The sequence below is a fragment of the Giraffa tippelskirchi genome, chromosome 8 (assembly GCF_054371585.1).
Source record: "Giraffa tippelskirchi isolate mGirTip1 chromosome 8, T2T-mGirTip1v1.2.pri, whole genome shotgun sequence".
NCBI lineage: Eukaryota > Metazoa > Chordata > Mammalia > Artiodactyla > Giraffidae > Giraffa > Giraffa tippelskirchi.
This window is the reverse complement of record NC_137282.1, coordinates 139,121,746-139,146,189: the sequence shown is the minus strand read 5'-3', so window position 1 is coordinate 139,146,189 and position 24,444 is coordinate 139,121,746. Positions and strand designations below refer to the sequence as shown.

Below are 24,444 nucleotides of genomic sequence, written 5' to 3'. Positions count from 1 at the left end.
ATTCTACTTGTCATGTGGTTCCTTATGTCATAATCACTATCTTGATATATTTATTGCAACAAGAATTTGAGAATCTTTTTGGTCTGGAATGGCCAAGGGTTTTTTTTTTTTCTGTTTTTGGGACCTGCTTACTTTGTTCAATCTCAGATACTGAGACTGTGGAATTATTCAGAGTATCTTCCTATAAATCCAGGTAGACCCCAAATGATTCCATATTGTTTTAGCATGGATAAAAAATGCTTTCATTCTTATATATTTTTCATATGGAACAATTAAATTTAGAGATGACTAACCAGAGTCTACACGGACCACAGTATGAAGAAGTCAACTGAAAACAGGACTGTGTGCTGAGAATGAATCAAATTCAGTTGGGAGATGAAAGAATTGACTATGGTTCTGCCCTTCCTATTTTCTGACTTTGTGAAAAAAAACTTAAATGATTAATGGAAATCAAGTATATTAAGCTGAAGTTGATACACTGATAGGGTGAGAGAGGAATCTTTGCAGACAGATAAGTAATCTACATAGAAAATGAGACCATTAAAGTAAAAGGAAGGGTTTGTTTTAATTATTTGCATGATTAATTTTTAACTTCTGTGCACTTTAATTTTTGTAAAGAAACCTAGCTTTAGGCTGGGTTCAAATGATTTCTTTAAAAGTATGACTGTGGCAATGTGGATTCACATTTAGGGGCTATGTTAACAAACAATTAAGGTCAGAAAACCAACCAATCAACAAATACTGAGGTACACTGTGTGCTTACTCCCTACTGGGGGGTACAGAGAGAAACTCAAAAATATGGAACATGGTCTCATCCTTCAAGTATGCAAAAAATAACTAGGGACCAGGAGCTAAGAGACAAAGAGAGGCAGTGTCACAGGATAAAGCAATCAGGTCCTCAGCCAAACACAGGGGTTTGGATTCCAACTCTGCCCTGCAATCTCTAATGCCTTAGATTGATAACCCATTTGTGTACTTGTATCTCAATGGCATGAAAACAGGATCTACCTCTTGGGGGATCTGTATGGATTAAAAGATTGTGTCGAAAAAGGTGTACAGTCTGTACCTGTGGAATAATTGAACAAATTAATAAAATTTTGTACACAGTTTTTAAAATACAGTAGCCAAAGATATAAGAAGTCTGACTTCTAGCTCAGTCTCTGATATTAGTTCCTTGTGGGAGGTTGAACCAGTTACCGATTTTGTGGATTTCAAACTCCTCCTGCTTTAAAAAAAAAAAAAAAATGGTTTAAGCTAAATGATCCCAAAACAATACTATAGCTTGGTTACAAAAAAAACTTATAATTTACACATTTTTCGATGAATAGAGAAAAAAGGGATCCGTGAGGACTAGAGTGACGGAAGTGATATTCAGGAAGTAAAGGTGATCTGCCTGAGGAAGTTGGGGAGAAGTGAATCGGTGGAGAAGGGGTAGAAAAACCTATGAGAAGACTCTGAGAAGGAAAGGAGTGGGGCACATTAGAGGGGCTGGAAAGAGGGACTTCTGATACACTTGGAAGCTTCACACAAGGGAGCAGGAGGAAGTGGTTTTTACATGAAAGACGCAGCCTATGTGTATAGAGGTTAAAAGAAAGGCAAAGGAATTCCCTTGCAAACCCATAAGAACTCAGATTACCTAAACACTTTCTGAAAAAAGAAAGATAACGTGGAAGCAGCGATTAAGGAAGATTAATTTGGTAAAGTTATGCACAATGAAGTGGAGGAAGTAAAGATAATGAATTCAATTATTCTTTCCAAAACTGACTATTAATACTGCTCAGAAATAAATGGAATGGCTGTTCTGGTCACCTCAGAACAAGTTTCATTAGTCTATGGCTAAAATTCAGATTTTGGCCATATGTAATATTTTTCCTGTGTCATATTGCTAGCTAAGCAATTCATAAAATCTTGTGATGTTTAAAAATTAAATACAGCTATATGTGTATTTTGATTCATTTTTAGATCAAGCTACCCACTCCAGTATTCTTGCTTGGAGAATTCAATTCCATGGTCAGAGGAGCATGGAGGGCTACAGTCCATGGGGTCGCAAAGAATCAGGCACAATTGAGTGATTAACAATTACTAACACTTCAGATAAAGCACCACATAGTAGATACAAGCAACATGTAAAAATACTATTGTTCTGTCTACATTTGTGGCCCCAAAAATAAATGCAGTGTGGAATAAATTAAAACCTTATAGATTTATAGAACCTGAGATCTCTGGATAATCTCAATTTTGCTACATGATATTCAAGCATGTATAATGAAATCATCTTGAAACATTTTTAAACTGTCAGTTAGCACAGGAGAATAAGAAGGCAGATGTTAGAGATCAAAAAACCCAATGTTCAACTGTGCTCACTCGTGTTTCTATTCGCTTCAGGTTAACATAGTAAGATTTAACAATTCCCCAGAAAAGTTAGACTATCTTAGTAATAGAACCAAATGATTCATTTGCTCTTGGTCACTTAGAAGAAAAAGAAGTTTGAGCAGTTTTCAGCAATGTGGTCATCCTCCAATCTTCATATTTTGAGAACGGAATGAATAAATTTGTAGATATAGGACTAATTGAATACAATTCAATAAATATTTTTATACACTAGCATGAGCAAAGAGGAGTGATGAGGGAGAGGAAAAAATACATAGACACTTAACCAAAAGAAGATAAGCAATAGAAAATAAGCACAGAAAAAGGTGTCCAATATCATTATTAATTAGGAAAATACACCATAATGAGGCATGTTACCTATCTATTAGAGTAACTAAAATTTTTTAAATTGATTATACTAAGTTTTAGCAAATAAATAAAGGAACTGGAACTCATATATATAAGATATAAATGTAAAATAATCACAACCACTTAGGAAAACATTTTAGCATTTTGTTAAAAAGTTAAACATACACCTACTCTATAATCCAACTATTTTAAGAATTTATCCAAGAGAAATTAAAGCACAGGTCCATACAAACACTTGTACATGATAGCAATTTTGTAACAGTCTAAACTTAAAACAACCAAATACCCATCAAGAGGTGAAGGGATAAAGTAACTGCAGCATATGCAAACAGTGGGCTCAGCAATTAAAAATAATGACCAATATTGGTACACACTGCAACACGAATGACTTTCAATTATGCTAAATGAAAAAAAAAAAAAAAGCCAGACAAAAATGAGTACCTACTGATGACTCCATTCATATAACTTTTTTAGAAATACAAAGTGACGTAATAGTGAGACAAATGTGGTTTCCTGGGTAGGTGGGAATAGAGAAGGGTGAGAAAGAGAGGATACAAAAGAACACAAGGTAACTTTTGGAAGTGATAACTGTTTTCATTATCTTGTTCGGGGCAATGGTTTCGTGAGTATCTCTATGTGTCAAAATTTACTGAATTGTAAAACTTAAATATGTGCAGTTTACTGTCTGTCAATTATATCTCATTAATGTTGCCTTTTTTTTTTTTTTTTATAAATTTATTTATTTTACTTGGGGGCTAATTACTTTACAATATTGTAATAGTTTTTGCCATACATTGACAAGAATCAGCCATGGGTTTACATGTGTTCCCCTTCCCGAACCCCCCACCCACCTCCCTCCCCCTCCCATCCCTCTGGATCATCCCACTGCCCCGGCCCCGAGCCCTTGTCACATGCATCGAACATGGAATGGTGCTCTGTTTCACATATGACAATACACATGTCTCAATGCCATTCTCCCAGAACGTCCCACCCTCACCTTCTCCCTCAGAGTCCATAAAATTGTTCCATGCATCTGTGTCTCTCATTCTGTCCCGCATATAGGGTTATCGTTACCATCTTTCAGATTCCATATATATGCATTAGTATACTGTATTGTTGTTTTTCTTTCTGGCTTACTTCACTCTGTATAATGGGCTCCAGTTTCATCCATCTCAGTAGAACTGGTTCAAATGTATTTTTTTTAATGGCTGAGTAATATTCCATTGTGTATATGTACCACAGCTTCCTTATCCATTCATCTGCTGATGGACATCTAGGTTGCTTCCATGTCCTGGCTATTGTAAACAGTGCTGCGATGAACATTGGGGTACACGCGTCTCTTTCAATTCTGGTTTCCTCGGTGTATATGCCCAGCAGTGGGATTGCTGGGTCATATGGCAGTTCTATTCCCAGTTTTTTAAGGAATCTCCACACTGTTCTCCATAGTGGCTGTACTAGTTTGCATTCCCACCAACAGTGTAAGAGGGTTCCCTTTTCTCCACACCCTCTCCAGCATTTATTGCTTGTAGACTTTTGGATAGTAGCCATTCTGACTGGTGTGAAATGATACCTCATTGTGGTTTTGATTTGCATTTCTCTAATAATGAGTGATGTTGAGCATCTTTTCATGTGTTTGTTAGCCATCTGTATGTCTTCTTTGGAGAAATGTCTGTTTAGTTCTTTGGCCCATTTTTTGATTGGGTCATTTATTTTTCGGGAATTCAGCTGCAGAAGTTGCTTGTATATTTTTGAGATTAATTGTTTGTCTGTTGCTTCATTTGCTATTATTTTCTCCCATTCTGAAGGCTGTCTTTTCACCTTGTTTATAGTTTCCTTTGTTGTGCAAAAGCTTTTAATTTTAATTAGGTCCCATTTGTTTATTTTTGCTTTTATTTCCAATATTCTGGGAGGTGGGTCATGGAGGATCCTGCTGTGATTTATGTCGGAGAGTGTTTTGCCTATGTTTTCCTCTAGGAGTTTTATTGTTTCTGGTCTTACGTTTAGATCTTTAATCCATTTTGAGTTTATTTTTGTGTACGGTGTTAGGAAGTGTTCTAGTTTCATTCTTTTACAAGTGGTTGACCAGTTTTCCCAGCACCACTTGTTAAAGAGGTTGTCTTTTCTCCATTGTATATTCTTGCCTCCTTTGTCGAAGATAAGGTGTCCATATGTGCGTGGGTTTATCTCTGGGCTTTCTATTTTGTTCCATTGATCTATATTTCTATCTTTGTGCCAGTACCATACTGTCTTGATGACTGTGGCTTTGTAGTAGAGTCTGAAGTCAGGCAGGTTGATTCCTCCAGTTCCATTCTTCTTCCTCAAGATTGCTTTGGCTATTCGAGGTTTCTTATATTTCCATACAAATTGTGAGATGATTTGTTCTAGTTCTGTGAAAAATACCATTGGTAGCTTGATAGGGATTGCATTGAATCTGTAGATTGCTTTGGGTAGAATACTCATTTTCACTATATTAATTCTTCCAATCCATGAACACGGTATATTTCTCCATCTGTTTGTGTCCTCTTTGATTTCTTTCATCAGTGTTTTATAGTTTTCTATATATAAGTCTTTTGTTTCTTTAGGTAGATATATTCCTAAGTATTTTATTCTTTTTGATGCAATGGTGAATGGTATTTAATGTTGCCTTTTGACTTCAAATACCATTCTGTTCTCCACTATCCCTCAACAGCTGGCATGCAGGTATACAATTCAATAAGTGTTTACTGACCCTCGTATTCACCTGATCCTGAAACTGGCATTAAGAATACAAAAAAGAAAAAACTGTGAGCTGCTAGAAATCTTATTTCAAAATAAATTTACATGTAAATCACATGGTAGGCATTGTTACACCCCTATTATCTGGTTCCACTCTGTGCCCCTGCCCTTGTTTCTCTTTAATGCTCTAATTAGGTTTTCTAGATTCTTGGATACTTTTTGAATCCTCTCTAAATGAGGATGAGATATAAATAAATATAAATAATTATATAAATGACTAACATGATATTTGCCCTCAAGGAATTTGCAGCAAAGGATAGTCAGTCCTTGACTTCGGGTACTGCACAGCCTCATGGAGAGGGGACATATGGACACTAATAATTATGCTATAAGATTTGATTTCTGAATACCATAAAGGTGCTAATACATTTAAAATATATACAAGTTTTACAGGAAGGAGCACTAGAGAGGGAATGTTTAATTCCGATAAGGCCAAAAGGAGTTCACAGAGAAGAGAAAGCTTTCAATTGGGCTTTGAAGACTGTGTTGGTTTTTAATGGGCAGAAGTGGAAGAACACTCTAGGCAGAGAAACATCATAAACAAAGGAGTGAGTGTGAGAAAGGTCAGCACATATTCTTCAGCTAAAGAGTAGTCTAATGAGATGAGACAGACACCCAAAACTGACCCCAGCTGATTGGTATTTGGCGAATTATTTAACCTCCCCAAGTTCCAGTGCCCTCAACTCTGAAGTGGGAATAATTACACTATTATATCCACCTAAAGAGACTCTTAAAAGGGCTAAAAGAGAAATAATGAACATAAAACACTCAGCACTGTGCTTGGCATATGTCAGATGCTTACAAAACCAGCAGCATTCACTATTAGTATGAGGCTGGAGTCCAGAGGAGCAGGGGGAAAGAGAAAATTTCATCTCATTTATATTTTTACAGTGACAAGTTGTTGCCCCAAGTAGCTTCCTGAAGACATACATTCAATTAGCACAATGACATCATTCTTTCTAAAATAAATTTCTGATTTCACCTGGTCAGCTAAAAAATTATTTAAAATGTGGGGGGCAGGGAGGGGAAGCACAGATGGCAATTTCATGCTTGATAATTCAGTCCTTCCCATTCAAGTTGAAAAAATAAAACAGACTTTATGGATTCTTCCTGCAGCCATGTGTCTTTGGCTACAAAAAAAAAAAAAAAATAATAATAATAATAGTTTCGTCAGAATTTAAATTTTTATCATTTTAAGGAATTCTTTTCTAGGTTACTTAGAAATCATGTTCCTGAAAAAGATTATCTGGTTGAAAGGTCACATTTTCAGGTCAATAATACAATAAACAAAAATGCCTTGAACCAATTAACCATTTGCATCTTGCTGCAATAAAACTTTGTGATTTCGTTTACAGACGTCTCAGACAGAGAAGATGACCATGCCTCCCAAAACCAATTAAACATACAATTGTTGAAAATTAAACATACTACAATATTGTAAAGTAATTAGCCTCCAACTAAAATAAATAAATTTAAAAAAAAAAAAAAGAAAATTAAACATACAATGAAAACGGCCACAACAAAAACTTAACAGGCATTCATCTGTTCAGTGTGATGAGTTACTGCTGCTGCTAAGTTGTTTCAGTGGTGTCCAACTCTGTGCGACCCCATAGACAGCAGCCCACCAGGCTCCCCCGTCCCTGGGATTCTCCAGGCAAGAATACTGGAGTGGGTTGCCATTTCCTTCTCCAGTGCATGAAAGTGAAAAGTGAAAGTGAAGTCACTCAGTCATGTCTGACTCTTCGCGACCCCATGGACTGCAGCCTACCAGGCTCCTCCGTCCATAAGATTGTCCGGGCAAGAGTACTGGAGTGGGGTGCCATTGCCTTCTCTGTGATGAGTTACAATCCAGCCTGAAAGCAAGGAGATTGAGTGGACTGAAAAAAACTCATGGATGTATTTGCTCAGATAAGGCTAACTACACACCTAGTAAGGCACTGGTATGCTCTTAAATATTTACATGTTTACAGACTTAGAAGTTACTGTAACCATATTAATGTATCTTTTCCTCCATTTTTTTTTCCTCCCAGTTCTATCCTTACATTTCTTCTATTCCTTGTCCATATGATCTCTGGAAGCCCTACTGATCAAATATTTTAGGAGAGACCAGAGACCAGTCAGTTCTAGCAGAAGGAAGTTTTTCTTAAGAGAGCAATGATATAAATCCTTTTAATACTTGAAAAAAGGTACTTGACATTTGAGAAATTTATAGATGGACTTGAAGACTTGGAGATATCGAGAAGGAAATAAACATGTAAGAAGGTGTGTTAATAATCTAGGAAACTGATTATCACGATCAGCTTTAAAATACCCAGAACAGCCCATGAGAAAATAAAGAAATCATTCTAAAGCTAAGTAAAGACCTTCTTTTCAATGGCATTTGTTTTCCAAAATGGAACATTGATAGAGGTAGACACAGATGTAGATACATACACAGACAAAGGTTTTTTTTTAATTTACTATCCCAGAAGTTTATGAAATCTCTCTGGGACTTCTCATACTGGCAGATAAGCTGAGAGCTCGAAAAACTTAGCTGAAGAAAATTCATATATTACCCTTTAATATACAGGATCTTTATTTCACTAAAAACGTGTGAGTGAAATGTTGGTTCCACTTAACAATAAATAAAAACACAAGCAAACATATGTTTCCCCTAAGAGAGTTGGGGTAAGCAGAAGGATCAAACAATTTTTTATTTTATTAAATAATATTTAGCAATTAATACGTACCATGAATAGTTACAGGCATTTTATAAATACTATCATTTAACCTTTGAGGCTTCCCTGGTGGTCTAGTGGTTAAGAATCTGCCTGCCAATGCAGGGGACACAGGTTTGATCCTTGGTTCAGGAAGATCACACATGACGCGGAGCAACTAAGCCCATGCACCACAACTACTGAATCAGTAGAGCCCGTGAGCTGTCTACTAAGCTCACGTGCCACAACTGCTGAAGCCCACGTGCTTAGAGCCCCTGCTTGGCAACAAGAGAAGCCTCAGCAATGAGAAACCCAAGAAGCATAATAAAGAGTAGCTGCCACTCACCACTGCTAGAGAAAGCCAGTACACAGCAACGAAGACCCAGCACAGCCAAAAATAAACGAATAAACAAATCTTTAAAAAATTAATTAATCTTTAAGACAACCCAAGATTAAGATTCTGCCAGTGTATCCGATTAACTGAGAAAACTGAGATACAGATGTGTTACAAGACTTACCCAAACTCCCATAGCTACTAAGTGGCAGATCTGAGCTTCCTATCCAGACTGCTTGGCTCCAATATCCACCCTTGTAATCACTACATTGCATACTTTTTTTCTTGGAGGAGCTTCTTTTTGGAGATGAGTTTAATCTGTGAACATTTCTGGTTTTCCTACAGAGCCTTAAGAGAAATTTTACTTGTGTGGCAGAGACCATTCTATAGGCAAGAGTAGTATTTTACTGGAGAATTTCCCTAGAAACCAGTTTAACATGCCTTTTTAATGCTAATTCCTTCAGAATGACTGAGGAATTAAAATCCCACACTTCTCTTTAGAGCTTCAAATACATGATTTCATTAATCTTATAGGAATTCCTTGGTTGTCCATTGGTTAGGACTCAGGGCTTTCACTGTCTTAAACATGGGTTCAATCCTTGGTCAGGGAACTAAGTTTCCACAAGCAAGCCACCAGAAAAAAAAAAAATACAAAAATTTCTGGGAGCCAAGAGATAGATGGAAACAGAGACACAGGGGTAGGCTGTTCAAGGACTTCATGACACACAGATCCCTTTACAGACAGATCCTAGAAAGGGCAATGTGACATCAGAGTAACTGAGTGAACATGGAAGTCAGTGTCTTCTTTTCTTCATCCATCCTGTTCTAAGAAAGGAAGCCTGGTACAGTTTATGATTTTTTGCACAAGAGATGTCCTGTGGCAGAAGAATCATCTGTGACAAGGACATGACAGCAAGAAAGAAGAAAAAGAAGCTTTCTCAAAGAAAGCAGGCCCAGACATCACAATGACTAACTGTGGACTAGGTAGTGTTGAATGTAATTGGCTCCTTCTTCATAAAGATCATAAGGCATCCTCGAAATGACTGCCCTATTTAGTTTTTCCATAATAGATTGGAAAATACGACTCCAACACCCAGGAAGACTTGGTCTCTAATTTCTTAGGTTTCTTCTTCGATAGACTTTAAGCTTTGTAGAAAGTATCAACAGTACTTGAGAATTTCCCAAAGTGCTTTCTTTCTTTCCTATCTTTTTTTTTTTGCTTTTTTTTTTTTTTAAATTTTACAATATTGTATTTGTTTTGCCAAACATTGACATGAATCCACCATGGGTGTACATGTTTTCCCCTTCCAGAACCCCCCTTCCACCCCCTTCCCATCCCAGCCCTCCGCGTCATCCCGGTGCACCAGCCCCGAGCACCCTGCTTCATGCATTGAACCTGGACTGGCGATTTGTTTTACATATGATAATTTACATGCTTCCATGCCATTCTCCCACATCATCCCACCCTTGCCCTCTCCCATAGAGTCCATAATACTGTTCTATTTATCTGTGTCTCTTTTGATGTCTCGCATACAGGGTTATCTTTACTGATTGACTAAATACCATATATATGTGAGAAATGCAAATCAAAACCACAATAAGGTACCATTTCACGCCCGTCAGAATGGCTGCTATCCAAAAGACTACAAGCCACAAATGCTGGAGAGGGTGTGAAGAAAAGGGAACCCTCTTACACTGTTGGTGGGAATGCAAACTAGTACTGCCACTATGGAAAACAGTGTGGAGATTCCTCAAGAAACTGGAAATAGAATTGCCATATGACCCAGCAATCCCACTGCTGGGCATACACACTGAGGAAACCAGAATTGAAAACGACACGTGTACCCTAGTGTTCATCGCAGCACTGTTTATAATAGCCAGGACATGGAAACAGCCTAGATGCCCATCAGCAGACGAATGGATAAGGAAGCTGTGGTACATATACACAATGGAATATTACTCTTTCCTATCTTTTAAGGCAAAAGAACAACATAAGAGTGTCGTTTGGGTGCATGTCTGTAGATTTACATTGTCATCCTCACTTTTAAGACATCAAAAATAAATTGACCACTGAAAACAAAAGCCACCCACTCCAGTGTTCTTGCCTGGAGAATCTCAGGGACGGGGGAGCCTGGTGGGCTGCCATCTACGGGATCGCACAGAGTCAGACACAACTGAAGCAACTTAGCAGCAGCACCAGCAAAAACAAAAGCCAAGCAAAATTGGGCACATGAGGTTCCATCAAGTACCATCACATTTTGGGGTGAAGGTGAAGGTTAGCACTCCCTCCTGATTGCTTATCTTTGCATGAATACCCCTATCTGAATAAGAGGATAGTGCTTACTCAGAATACCACTTCAGACACTAGCATCGAGGTATCTACATAAAGCTTGAGTCGAAGTTGTTGCCTTAGGCTTACTATTCCTAATTGTACTGTTTCATTGCTCTGCTTGGCTCAGTAAGCTGATGCATTAATTGTGTAACAGAATAGAAAAGGAAATATAAAAACATGTTAGTTTAAGCAGTGGCTTCTTAGCTTCCTTCTATGAACATCTCCAGGGCTAGAAGTCAGCTGAAATGAGTGACAAATTTAACCAGATATCCAGTGAGTGGGGGAAGGCTTTCTCCTAGTTTCATTCATCCAGTTTGGTCATTACATAGCAAAAACTGCAATGTGGTAACCCTTTTCAGGTTTGTAGTCACATTAGGGCCTTTGTTTCATTTTGTTTATAGATTTAGTTGGAAGCAGCATTCAAAAGTTTGGAAACTACCAAATTATCTACCCAGTGAGAAGTCTTAGAATAAATTGAATCCCATATTTTCAGGATAAAACTGATAACTTCCTAAAAAGTCAACAAGGTTCTTGAAGAGTTGCAGCAACAGTATGTGGGCTCAGCCTTCCAATGTTCAGGCAGCTATAGACATACAGGGATGGTGATGGTAACAGTGGCAATGATAGGCTTCTGGATCCTAGGTTTCAGTGAGTTAATTGACTTCTGATTCACCTGGAAGCCTCTTGAATCCCTACACTTGTAAGTGTGGCAAAGGCAGCAGCTCTCCTGGCAGGCCATTTTGGTAGTCTTATTCTCTGAGGCTTTATAGGAGATCCAGCCTAGTGCTTGCTCTCTAGCCCTTCCAAAAACTTTAAGCATATAACTAACCTGTATTAAATACATTACTATTTAAAATACCCAAAATGGTTTTTGTTTAAAGCATTAAATCCTAGTGGATGCCAACCTCAAAATAACCCTGTGGGGTTCTATTATACTGTTTTACATATGACAAAACTGAAGAACTTAACAGTTAAGTCAAAAATGATATGAAAAGATGGGCCACAGACCAGTAGGAAATATCTTCAAAATACATGTATAATAAATGAGGTGTATCCAAAATATGCAAAGAACCTTTAAAACTCAATAATAAGAAAACAAACCACTCAAATAAAATATGGGGAAAATACTGGAGCACACACCTCCCCAAAGAAGATATACAGATAGCAAATCAGTTTACAAAAGATGTTCAAGAGTATATGTCATCAGGGAATTACAAAATAAAACAGAAGTGAGATACTACTATACACATATTAGCATAGTTAAAATCCAAAATGGCTCATGGGTCTAGGGGTATGATTCTCGCTTAGGGTGTGAGAAGTTCCAGGTTCAAATCCTAGACAAGACAAGCTCTTGTGGGCTTCCCTGGTAGCTCAGACAGTAAAGAATCCATGTGCAATGCAACAGACCTGGGTCCAATCCCTGGGTTGGGAAGATTCCCTGGAGAAGAAAATGGCAACCCACTCCAGTATTCTTACCTGGAGAATTCCATGGACAGAGGAGCCTGGTGGGCTACAGTCCACGGGCTCACAGAGTCAGACTAAGACTTACTTACTTAAAATCCAAAATACTGGCAACACGAAATGCTGTAAGGATGCAGAACAATAAGAACTCTTATTCACTGCTGGTGGGAATGCAAAATGGTACAGCCACTTTAATTTTTTATGTATTTATTTATTTATTGGGCTGCACTGGACCTTAATTGTAGCACTTAATTGTAGCAACTAAATGATTTTTAGTTGTGACATGTGGGATGTGGGATCTAGTCCCCTATAGGGATCCCTATATTGGGGGTATGGAGTCTTAGCCACTGGACCACCAAGGAAGTCCTGTACAGCCACTTTAAAAGACAGTATTGTGTTTCTAACAAAACTAAACATACTCTTACCATCTGATCCAGCAATCCATGCTCTAGATACTTACCCAAAGTTGCTGAAAGCATGTCCACGCAAAAACTTGTACACATATATTTGTGGCAGCTTAGTTCATAACTGCCAAAATTAGAATCAACCAAGATGTCCTTTAGCAGGTCAATGGATAAATAAACTGTGGTATAACGAGACAATGGAGCATTACTGGGTAATAAAAATGATCTATCAAGCCATTAAAAGGCATGGAGAAAACATAAACACATAGTGCTAAGTGGAAAAAAAAAAATCAGTCTGAAAAGGGATTCCAAGTACATGACATTCTGTAAAAGGGAAAACCATTGAAGTGGTTAAAAGATCAGTAGCTGTCAGGGGTTCAGGGGAAGAAAGGGATAGAGTTGGAACAACATGGGGGATTTTTAGGGCAGTGAAATTATTCTTTACGATACTATAATGGTAGATACGGGACATTATGCATTTGTTAAAATCCATGGCACTGTACAATACAAAGAGTGACCCCTACTATAAACTATGGATTTCAACTAACAATACATCAATATTGATTCATTAATTATAACAAATGTATTACAATAATGTAAGATGTTGACAGAAAAAAATACACGAAGGCAAAATATATGGACCTGTCTGTATTTTCTGCCCAAATTTTCTGCAAACCTAAAGCTATTCTAAAAAAATTACCCTGTTAATTATTTTAAATTATTTGAAAGGCCATCTATGAAAAATCCATAGCTATTGATATAATCATACCAAATGGTGAAAAGGTGAATGCTTTTCTCCTGAGATCTGGAGCAAGACAAGGATGGCTATTGTTACTACTCCTATTCAACACTGTACTGGAAATTCTAGCCAGTGTAATCAGGCAGGAAAAAGAAATAAAACGAATCCAAATTGGAAAGGAAGAAGTAAAACAGTCACTATTTTCAAAAGATATGATCTTGAATATATAAAAGTCTAAGGAATCCACCAAAATATATTAGAACTAAAAAACGAGCTCAATAATATTGCACAACTATATATGGAATTTAGAAAAATGGCACTGATGATCCTACATGCAGAGCAACAAAGGAGACACAAGTGTAAAGAACAGACTTTTGAACTCAGTTGGAGAAGGCGAGGGTGGGATGATATGAGAAAATAGCATTGAAACATGTACATTACCATATGTAAAATAGATGACCAGTGCAAGTTCAATGCGTGAAGCAGGGCACTCAAAGCCGGTGCTCTGGGACAACCCAAAGGGGTAGGGTGGGAAGGGGTAGATGTGGGAGGGGAGATTCAGGAGAGGGGAGACACATGAATACCTGTGGCCGATTAATGTTGATGTATGACAAAAATCATCACAACATTGTAAAGTAATTATCCTCCAATTAAAATTAATTAATTTTTTAAAAAAAGATTGCAAGACACAAGACAAACATACAAAACTCAATTATATTTCTACACACTAGTAATGAGAAATTTTAAATTTAAGAAAGGTATTATATTCATTACAAGTGCATCACAAGGAATAATATATTAGAAATAAATTTAGGAAAAGGAGTATAAGACTGGTACTTTGAAAATTATAAAACTTCATTAAAAGAATGTTTAAAAGACCCAAGTAAGTGGTAGGTCACTCCATGTTCATACACTGAAAGATTTAAGATTAAGATGGCAACACTCTTCAAATTGGCCTACAGATTCAACACAATCTCTACCAAAATTCAGGTACCTTTTTTGCATATTTGACCATAAACTTCAAGTAGAAATGCAAGGGACATAGGAGAACCAAAACAATATTTAAAAAGAAGAACAAGTTGGAAAACTTACAGTTTCTGATTTAAAAACATACTACACAACAAGAGTGGTCAAATAAATGTGGCACTGGTCTAAGAATAAACACAGATTAAATGAATAGAATAAAGAGTTCACAAGTATACACTTAGATTTACAATAGATTTTTCCACAAGGTTGCCAAAACAATTCGATGGGGAAAGAATTTTTTCAAGAAATTGAGAGACTCAGTTCGTAGGCAGGTTGATAAGAAGTCCAGGGTCCCCAAGGAGGAGAAAGGGATCTGAGCCTCTCAAAGTGGAGATAGGGGTCTGGAATTCTCAAGGAGGAGGAAAGGAAAAACATCTTTTTTTTTCTCTACATTCCTTAGTCTTAGTCACATAAAAAGTTTTTTTCTTTAAGCCAGGAACTGATGATTACACAACAAACAACTCAGTTTAAACTCTGTACTAAGGATTATAGGCTTCCCTCATAGCTCAGCTGGTAAATCATCTGCCTGCAATGCAGGAGACTTGGGTTTGATTCTTGGGTTGGGAAGATCCCCTGGAGAAGGAAATGGCAACCCACTCCAGTATTCCTACCTGCAGAATCCCATGGACAGAGGAACCTGGCAGGCTACCGTCCATGGATCACACGAGTCAGACAGGACTTAGCGACTAAACCACTATCAAGGATTGTATAACAACAGTGTATCCTGCTTGAGGACAGTTTCTCCTTCCTGAAAAACCTTCTGGCTAATCCTGTTATCTTAAAATGTAAATTATGGGGGTGGGTCTAGTAAGATCTTTACAACCTTGAGACATTCTTTTGATTTATTGTAATAACTAATTTTAAAAGTATATAACAAAATCTTACTGTACTGACTTCTCAAGATGTAAGTGTGATCTTAAACTCTAAAGTTCAGAGTAACAATGGCTCCATCTTTAAAGCTGCTGGAACTCAAGGGGTGTTGAAAGCTCTAGGATAGAATATCACTTAAACTGTTCCTGGAGACCTCAATCTTCAGAAAAAGTTAAAAAGGCTAATAACATTATTAAGAAGTATCTGCCTAAGTTAACTCAAGAAACTCATGACAATTGGCTTAAAGTTTTACCCATAGCTTTAATGATGGCTCAGATTGCCCCTAAAAAGGAAGGACTACCCCCTTTGAATGTATCTGTGGAAGACCCTTGTTATGCACAGACCCTGAAACCTTAGAAATAACTAACTATGTGACTCAGCTTTCAGCCTTTTCAACAGACATTACTGGGAGGTTAACTGCTGACCCAGCCTTTGAGTCAAATAAGCCGGTGTTTGAGCCAGGAACTGAGATGGGCCTGAGAATCTCTGTGGGCTTGCTTCTGCTGACTCCAAAAGTCCTGAGTCTGTCGTTTGACCCTCAAGACAACGCCTTCCTGTCCTGGGCTCATCCGTACACTACATTTCACAATCAACATAACTGCTGGGTCTGCAGAGCGCTCCCCCTCCTCATCAATTGCAGACTTCTCATGGTGGGTTTCTCCACTTCAAGAAATAGACTTCCTTCAACTCTGTGATGACATCTAGCATTCCTAAGATGGACTGATATAACATATTGTACCTTAACTTGACATAGTGTGGCTTTTAATTTCATTTTAATTTGGTTTAATGACTATTTTGTCTTACATCTGTAACTGTATAATGGGGTTTGTGTCTAAATGTCTGAAAGCTTTTAAGTTACAAATGGTTGTCCAGGATCCTGTGAGTGCCACAACCTCCTCCAACAATTATTTGGGGCCCATGGATCAGAGACCCTCAATATGAGGTTTAGGAGAATATGTTGTCTCAACAATTTAGGGACGATGCCCTTCAACAGCAGGAAGTAGTTATGGGATGAAAATGATACTCCTTTCCCTTGGCAACATAATTCTCCTAAAAGAAAAGGGGGGAATGAGAGAGTCAATTCCTAGGCAGGTTGATAAGAAGTCTGGAGTCCCCAAGGAGGAGAAAGGGGTCTGGGGCTCTCGAAGTGGAGATAGGGGTCTGGAATTCTCAAGGAAGCTGCTGCTGCTGCTGCTAAGTCGTGTCAGTCGTGTCTGACTCTGTGCAACCCCATAGACGGCAGCCCACCAGGCTCCCCCGTCCTTGGGATTCTCCAGGCAAGAGTACTGGAGTGGGTTGCCATTTCCTTCTCCAGGGCATGAAAGTGAAAAGTGAAAGTGGAGTAGCTCAGTCGTGTCCGACTCAGTGACCCCATGGACTGCAGCCTGCCAGGCTCCTCCGTTCATGGGATTTTCCAGGCAAGAGTACTGGAGTGGGGTGCCATTGCCTTCTCAAGGAAGAGGAAAGGACAAACATCTTTTTTTTCTCTACATTCCTTAGTCTTAGTCACATAAAACATTTTTTTCTTTAAGCCCAGAACTGATAATTACACAACAAACAACTCAGTTTAAACTCTGTACTAAGGATTATATAACCACAATGTATCCTGCTTGAGGACAGTTTCTCCTTCCTGAAAACCTTCTGGCTAATCCTGTTATCTTAAAATGTAAATTATGGGGATGGGTCTAGTAAGATCTTTACAACCTTGAGACATTCTTTTGATTTATTGTAATAACTAATTTTAAAAGTATACAACCCCCTTGCTAACACTAGTGAGGAGGGCATCCTCTGTCCCCCTCTGATGTCTGTGTCAGAAGCTTTCTCTGTCCCTTTTTATACTTTAATAAAACTCTGCTCTTGAGTGATTAAGCCTGGTCCCTGGTCCAAAAGCTAAATCTTCTTCTTCAGAGATCACGAATCTCACATTGATCACCATAAGCTATCAAAATGATATTGAGATACCAGCAATCCATATGCAAATCATAAAGTTAGACCCTTTCTCACTCAAGATACGAAACTGAACTCAAAATATATGGTAGTCTTCTTAAATGTTAGAGCTAAAACTATAATATCTATATCTGTTTCCTATGGCTAATGCAACAAATTACCATAAGTTTGGTGGCTTATTAAAACAAAAATTTATTATCTTACCATTGTAGAGGCAAGAAACCCAAATCTGGAAGTCGATAGAGGTCCTCTTGAGTTTTTGGCTAAGTATTGATCTGTGTACCTGTGAGAGGCCAAGAAAAGAATCACCAGAAAATAGTATGCGTAGAGCTCACAATAGGCTGGGGAGAGTTAACATGACTACTATAGAGAAAAGACTTCCTACAGCCAATGGTCATCAATTAGAGCCACCAGAGGGACACTATTTTAGTAGGTTAAATTAGCCTTATAGTAAAAGCTCCTTTGGACCCACCCTAATAAAAGTTAAAAACTAACTTTAAGATTTATTTTTGTAACTTTTTAAACAGAGGAAACAACATATTCCTTGGGGAAATATTAGGGATTTAGTAGACAAACCCTGGGTAAAATTATTATGATGGCACCTAGAACTGATAGACCTGCCTAGGAGAGAAATACAGGCATTGCCCAGCACCATGGAGGACAGCTACTTTCTGAGACTCAGCAGACAATACTGTCAGAGGAAAGTATGAAGCATAACTTTGAGAATAACCATTTTTTTAAAAAACAGAGGTTACATAGATAAGAAAATTATCAGAAAAATGTATTATAAAAGTTACAACACGTAAGTTAAATATGTTCAAAAAGGTAGAGGGAGTTATGAATATGATGAAGAGAGTAATGCAAGATATTAAGAAAAGAACCAAATGGCACTTGAAGAGGTGAAAAATACAATATCTGAAAGGAAAAATACCCTGGAAGGGATTATTCATCTCACTAAATGCTGCAGAAATCAGTGCTCTTCAATACATAAAACCTGAAAGTATTCAAAAACAAAGATCAACAGAGCAAAAATTAACAAATAAGTGAGGTAGGAGGAGAGAAAATATGAGCAGAGCATCAGTGAACTGAAGTATAATGACAAATGGCCTAACATACATGCAGGGATGTAAAGTACCAGAAGAGAGTGAAAAATAATAATAATTGAAGAAAATTTTCCAAATTTACCAAAACTGTAAATCTACAGATCTAAACTTCAACAAACCTTGAAAGTGAAAGTGTTAGTCACTCAGTCATGTCTGACTCTTTGTGACTCCATGGACTACATAGCCTGCGGGACTCCTCTGTCCATGGAATTCTCCAGGCAAGTATACTGGAGTGGGTTGCCATTCCCTTCTCCAGGGGATTTTCCCGACCCAGGGATCAAACTGGGGTCTCCTGCATTGCAGGCAGATCCTTTACCATCTGAGGCAGCATGGAAGCCCTCAACAAACCTTAAGCAGAATAAACCCAAAGAAAGCTACACCAAATCTCCTCATGATCAATATGTTGAACATCAGTGATAAATAGAAAATATAAGAGCAATCAGAGAAAAAAAGACACGTTGGGTCTAAGGAGAAATCACAAAGAGAAGTTTTAAATGTTTTAAAGCAAATAAAAACACATTGTATAAAATTCTGTAGTACACAGTTAAAGCAGAGTTAAATTGAAAGTGATAGTTTTAAATGCTTACATTAGCAAAGAGGGGCCTCAAATAACTGATATTAAGAAAAATCAAAAGTTAAATCCAAATTAAATGAAGGAATCCAGATGTAGAGGGGCTTCCCTGGTGGCTCAGATGGTACAGAATCTGCCTGCGATGCAGTAGGCCCAGCTTCGATCACTGGGCTGGGGAGATCCCCTGGAGAAGGGAAGGGCAACCCACTCCAGTATTCTTGCCTGGAGAATCCCATACACAGAGGAGCCTGGCAAGCTACAATCCGTGGGGTCCCAAAGAGTCAGACACAAGGGAGCAACGAAGTACACACTTGCATATTCAGATGTAGAAAACAAATTTACAGTTACCAGGGGATGGAGACAATACAATACAATAGGGATGCAATACAGGGATAAATTGGGAGATTGGGATTGACATATACACACTACTATATATAAAATACATAATTAATAAAGACCTATTGTATTATGGGGAAATAATGGAAACAGTGGCTGACTTTATTTTGGGGGGCTCCAAAATCACTGCAGATGGTGTCTGCAGCCATGAAATTAAAAGACGCTTACTCCTTGGAAGGAAAGTTATGACCAACCTAAACAGCATATTAAAAAGCAGAGACATTACTTTGACAACAAAGGTCCGTCTAGTCAAGGCTATGGTTTTTCCAGTAGTCATGTATGGATGTGAGAGTTGGACTATAAAGAAAGCTGAGCGCTGAAGAATTGATGCTTTTGAACTGTGGTGTTGGAGAAGACTCTTGAGAATCCCCTGGACTGCAAGGAGATCCTACCAGTCCATCCTAAAGGAGATCAGTCTTGAGTGTTCATTGGAAGGATTGATGTTGAAGCTGAAACTCCAATACTTTGGCCACCTGATGTGAAGAACTGACTCATTTGAAAAGATCCTGATGCTGGGAAAGATTGAGGGCAGGAGAAGGGGACGACAGAGGATGAGATGATTGGATGGCATCACCGACTCGATGGACATGAGTTTGGGTAAACTCCGGGAGTTGGTGATGCACAGGGAGGCCTGGCGTGCTGTGGTCCATGGGGCCACAAAGAGTTGGACACGACTGAGCAACTGAACTGAACTGATTGTATAGCAAAGGGAACTCTACTCAGTATTCTGTAATGACCTATATGGGAAAAGAATCTTTAAAAAAGTGGATATATGTATATGTATAACTGATCCACTTTGCTGTATACTTTAAACTAAAACAACATTGTAAATCAACTATATTCTAATAAAAATTTTTAAAAAATAAATAAGTGAAGGAAGAAAATAATAAAGATAAAAGGAGCGGAAAAAACAAAATAGCAAAAAGGAAATTTTTAAGACGAATTATACCCAAAATCTGTTTTTTTGAAAAAATCCATAAATTTTATAGATATCTAGCCAGATTAACCAGAAAGAAAAGAGAGAAAACACAATTACCAATAACAGAAATTAAAGTGGTAGCATCACTACATGTTCCACAGATATTAAAATAATAATAAAGGATTATTATGAACAACTTTATGCTAAAAGAATTAACGATTCAGATGAAATAAAAATTCCATGGAAGATACAAAGTACCAAAACCCATCCCAGAAGAAACAGACAACATGAAAAGCTTTCTTTTTGAGAGAAAGCAAAAGATTGTGTATAGTAAGTAGAACCTCTCAGTCTGATCTCATGTATTTTATTTAGGCCCCAAATCAAGTGGCCCAGCACTAACCCTGAATTCCAAGCTCAAGGGCTTAAGCGAATTGAATTGGAAGCAATTAAAGCCATTTAAATTCAGATTAAGATGACCATATCCTTGTAACTGTAGAACTGCAAACCCAATGACTCTTTTCAAGATTGCCAAATTCTCTCCCTTTCCCCTGTTCTGCACACTTTTCAGAAACATTCAGATAAGACCATAAACCAAAGTCAATTGAAGAAGTAGCAAATTAATATGATTTCAAGGACTCAGACTATACATGTGGGTCCTTTAATAGGAGGCAAAAATGTTTTAAAAGAAAATTATTAGAGATGAAGTTAAGAATGCATATGTCCCTAGAGGTAGGATAGACATTAACAGATTTTCAATAAGACTTAAATGATTACTTTGAATATCATTTTCCAAAGAACTATTTTTGGTAAGGGTGAGATTAAATGTCTGAAGAAGCAAAAGGATGGCAACAAAACGAGAAACCAGTATGGACATGGGAAGTTGGTGCTGAAAGCTATTTCATTTATATCAGTTTGACAAATGTTAGTTTTAGCACTTTGCAGGTTTCTGGCTAACAACTGCAACACTCTGATCATCTCAAGGGCCGGAAATTACTTACTATTAGGTGAGTCTTCAGGGTAACAACTTCACATATACCTTTTTCCTCTTATTCATCTCAATCTTGTAGAATTCTGTTTCTAAAGCTGGCTGTGTTATTTCCTTAAAATTATTTTGTACTTGTTTCAGAATCTAGTTCTTTTTCCTTATTTGGGAATTTAAAGGCAAATGGATACAATACAACCCAAAATAAACTTTTTGGTTCTTTCAACAGGATTGGACATGTGATATCATTTTTTAAAAAAACTGAAAATGAAACAAAAGTTTCACGCATTATTTTTCCTAGGTGCAGTAGGAGATCTATTTTCACCATCGTGAAACATTTGCTTCTGAAAATTCAGATATTTAATTAAAAATGATAGTGCCCTCAATTAACTTTGGCAGTTTATATGGAGTCAAAGACATACGTGGCATTTTTTTAAGTTTATAACAATGTAAACAAAATTCTGCCAAAATCGTTAAACTATTTAGTTAGACATGATGTAAATCTCCCTTAAGTAATTCACTACCTAGGTCATATATAAAGACAGACTTTGCTTATGCCCCTTTTATAGGAGACTAATAGGAGGCCATTATCCTCTTGGAGTGGAAGATTTACGCACAAACCCTCCTTTAGTATTAATAGGTGTCCATGTAAATCACCAGGCACCAATAGCTGAAAAGACCGCCCCCATCTATTGGGTAATTGGCTATTTCAGTGAAAAAATTATTTTGGGAGAAGAAATAAAGTTGTGTTTTTAATGTAATTATCTTCGGTTACAACTACATTAAAATGACTTAGTAAAGAATAATGGGTGACCTGACACTTCATTTGGCTCTTTCCCCTCCTACTTTCTAAGTTAATCATAAGCATAACAATAAGACAGCGAGCATATAGGTAGATTAGAGTGACTGCTTTTGAAAAGACAGGAAAGTGCATTACATGATATGTAAGCACACTGACATAGATCATTAAATAAACAGAATGGAGTCACAATAAAAGAGCATTGTTCCTTTCATATGGCAAATGTTTGCTACACTTGTACCTTAGCCTAGCATAGGATTTGCTTAACATTTTAATTGTATTATTTTAAGAAGTACAATGTCTTCCAAATGTTCTATTACTCTGCATATTTTTTTTAGTTCTGTATTGCTGTTCACGCATATGGGCTTCTCAGGGTCCCTGGCACAATTTTATGTACCTCCAAATATCATGTGCAGATGGTTACATTTTAGTTTTTCATTCTGCACATATAAGAACTTTCATGTGCTTAATGTAAAGCAAGGCTTAGCATGTCAAGCTGTCTTGTGTGACAAATAGTTGTATATAAATAAATTCACCGGATACACTCTAAACCAAAACAGAACTGTTTAACTTCTCAGAAATAGAGTACCAGAAATCCAGGAGTCTTTCCTATATTTGGCAGATGACTTTGTAAGACTCAGGTTCACTACCGGCAAAATAAGTTATATCTTCATGGTTTAGACAGACAAATACCACATAATCTCTGCTCAGATTTAAAATGCATGCCTGTGTAACATACATTTGCAAATCTGTCTTCTAAATGTTCTGCTACAGATCAGATGCCTTGTTATTGAGAAATCAAACAGTTCTTTAAATAGAGGTTGAAAATGAGGCAGAAGCTAATTTTTGCAGTACAAAACTAATTGTGTGTTTTATTTTCATTTAACAGATTAAATATAGTTCTACCCTTTGCTTTGATTCCTCTTCTGTTTCTTACAAATGCGACAGTGTCAGAGTACACGCAGGGATTCCACTTAATTAAAAAGACAGAGTCACAAAAAGAGAGAGAGAAGAAAAGGGAACAATAAAAAACAAAATAATTTATAGGGTTCTAGTTATTGGCATTTAACAAAAGACATTTCTGGGGAATTGTTAGGGAGCTATTCTATAGTTCTCACAGTAGATGCTACATATTCTTGCATTATTTTTACATTTGTTTTTATTTTAAAATCAAACATATAGAAGAGAGCTTATAAAAAAAAAAAGGAACCAGAAAAGAGCAGAAATGGATGACTGCCTCTTTGTGACATATTTTCTCCCTCAGCCTTGCATATTTGCATTAAAGTGATTGTGAATAATGTACATTTGACCAGCGCTGTCTGCAGAACTAATGCCTATTAAAGGGATGGGAAGTAGCATATGTTGTGCCTAGGGCAGAGAAAGCCCAATCACCCCCACTGTGAGAGTCTCCAACTAAAACGCAGGACAGCCTGGGATTTATCCTAAATGAACCCAGCAGGGAGAAACAGGACACACTCCCTCGGTCCACATTTAAGCTTCTGAACTAAGATTTTTAGTTTGCTTCCCAAAATAACCCATAATCTCTATCACTCCATTCAGAGAGCGAATAGAATTATTTTCCTCCTTTGGCTTATGTACCCCTCCTACAAAATTTTAAAGGAAACCATTAGGACAGGAAATCGGACACAAGTCATCAGTTGTTAGAGAATCAGAATGTATGTATTCTCTTTATTGCCATTTTAGCAACTCTTTCCTCTGCTTGAGCTATTCTCCGGCATTATTGGATAAAACACAGTTTTGCCAGTAACTGCAAAATGTTTTGGGTTTGTGGTTTCACTTCTATGTTCTTGCACGCCACTAGAAATGCTCTGCTGTTTAAACACTTCGCAAGGTTTCTCAGTCCCATGACATAATCTTCCTGGGACCTCTAACATCAGGTTCGGATTCAAACTCATTTTCCTTCTACCTGTGTTCACTTAACAGCTGAAAAATAGCAACTATAAGCATGTATAAGAATAATAAAAATCGGCTGAACTAGTGAAATACAAGTTGCCAAATTGCCGTATTTAGATGGGTAGGATTGCCTTTTGCCTCATTAGTTGCAGTATTAAAGAGAGAGAGAGAGAAGGACAAAAAAAATACATATTTAGATCACCCATTCAGTATATATGTAACCTGAAAGGGAGGGGGATGGTAAAAATAAAATACAACCAGAAAACTTAGTAAGTAGTATCACAGCATGATATGAAAGAGTGTGTGCAATGCTGAAAATAACTGAGTTGATATGATTTAGCTTATCTTTTCTCCTACTCTCTTAGTGTTTAATTCCTATTCAAATTACTGTGACAGTACTGTTATGTTTCAGAATGGAAGAAAGCTCCAAACCATTG

The 24,444-nt window shown here is 37.4% G+C and overlaps 1 long non-coding RNA gene across 1 annotated transcript in view; it reads right to left on the bottom strand.

The window, feature by feature from the left end:
- LOC145518736 (uncharacterized) overlaps positions 1-24,444 on the bottom strand; it is a 208,489-nt gene that overhangs the window by 145,089 nt on the left and 38,956 nt on the right. Inside the window, exon 2 of the long non-coding RNA XR_014063237.1 lies at positions 17,528-17,606. This is a non-coding gene — a long non-coding RNA (uncharacterized LOC145518736). The remainder of the gene's footprint in view (positions 1-17,527; positions 17,607-24,444) is intronic.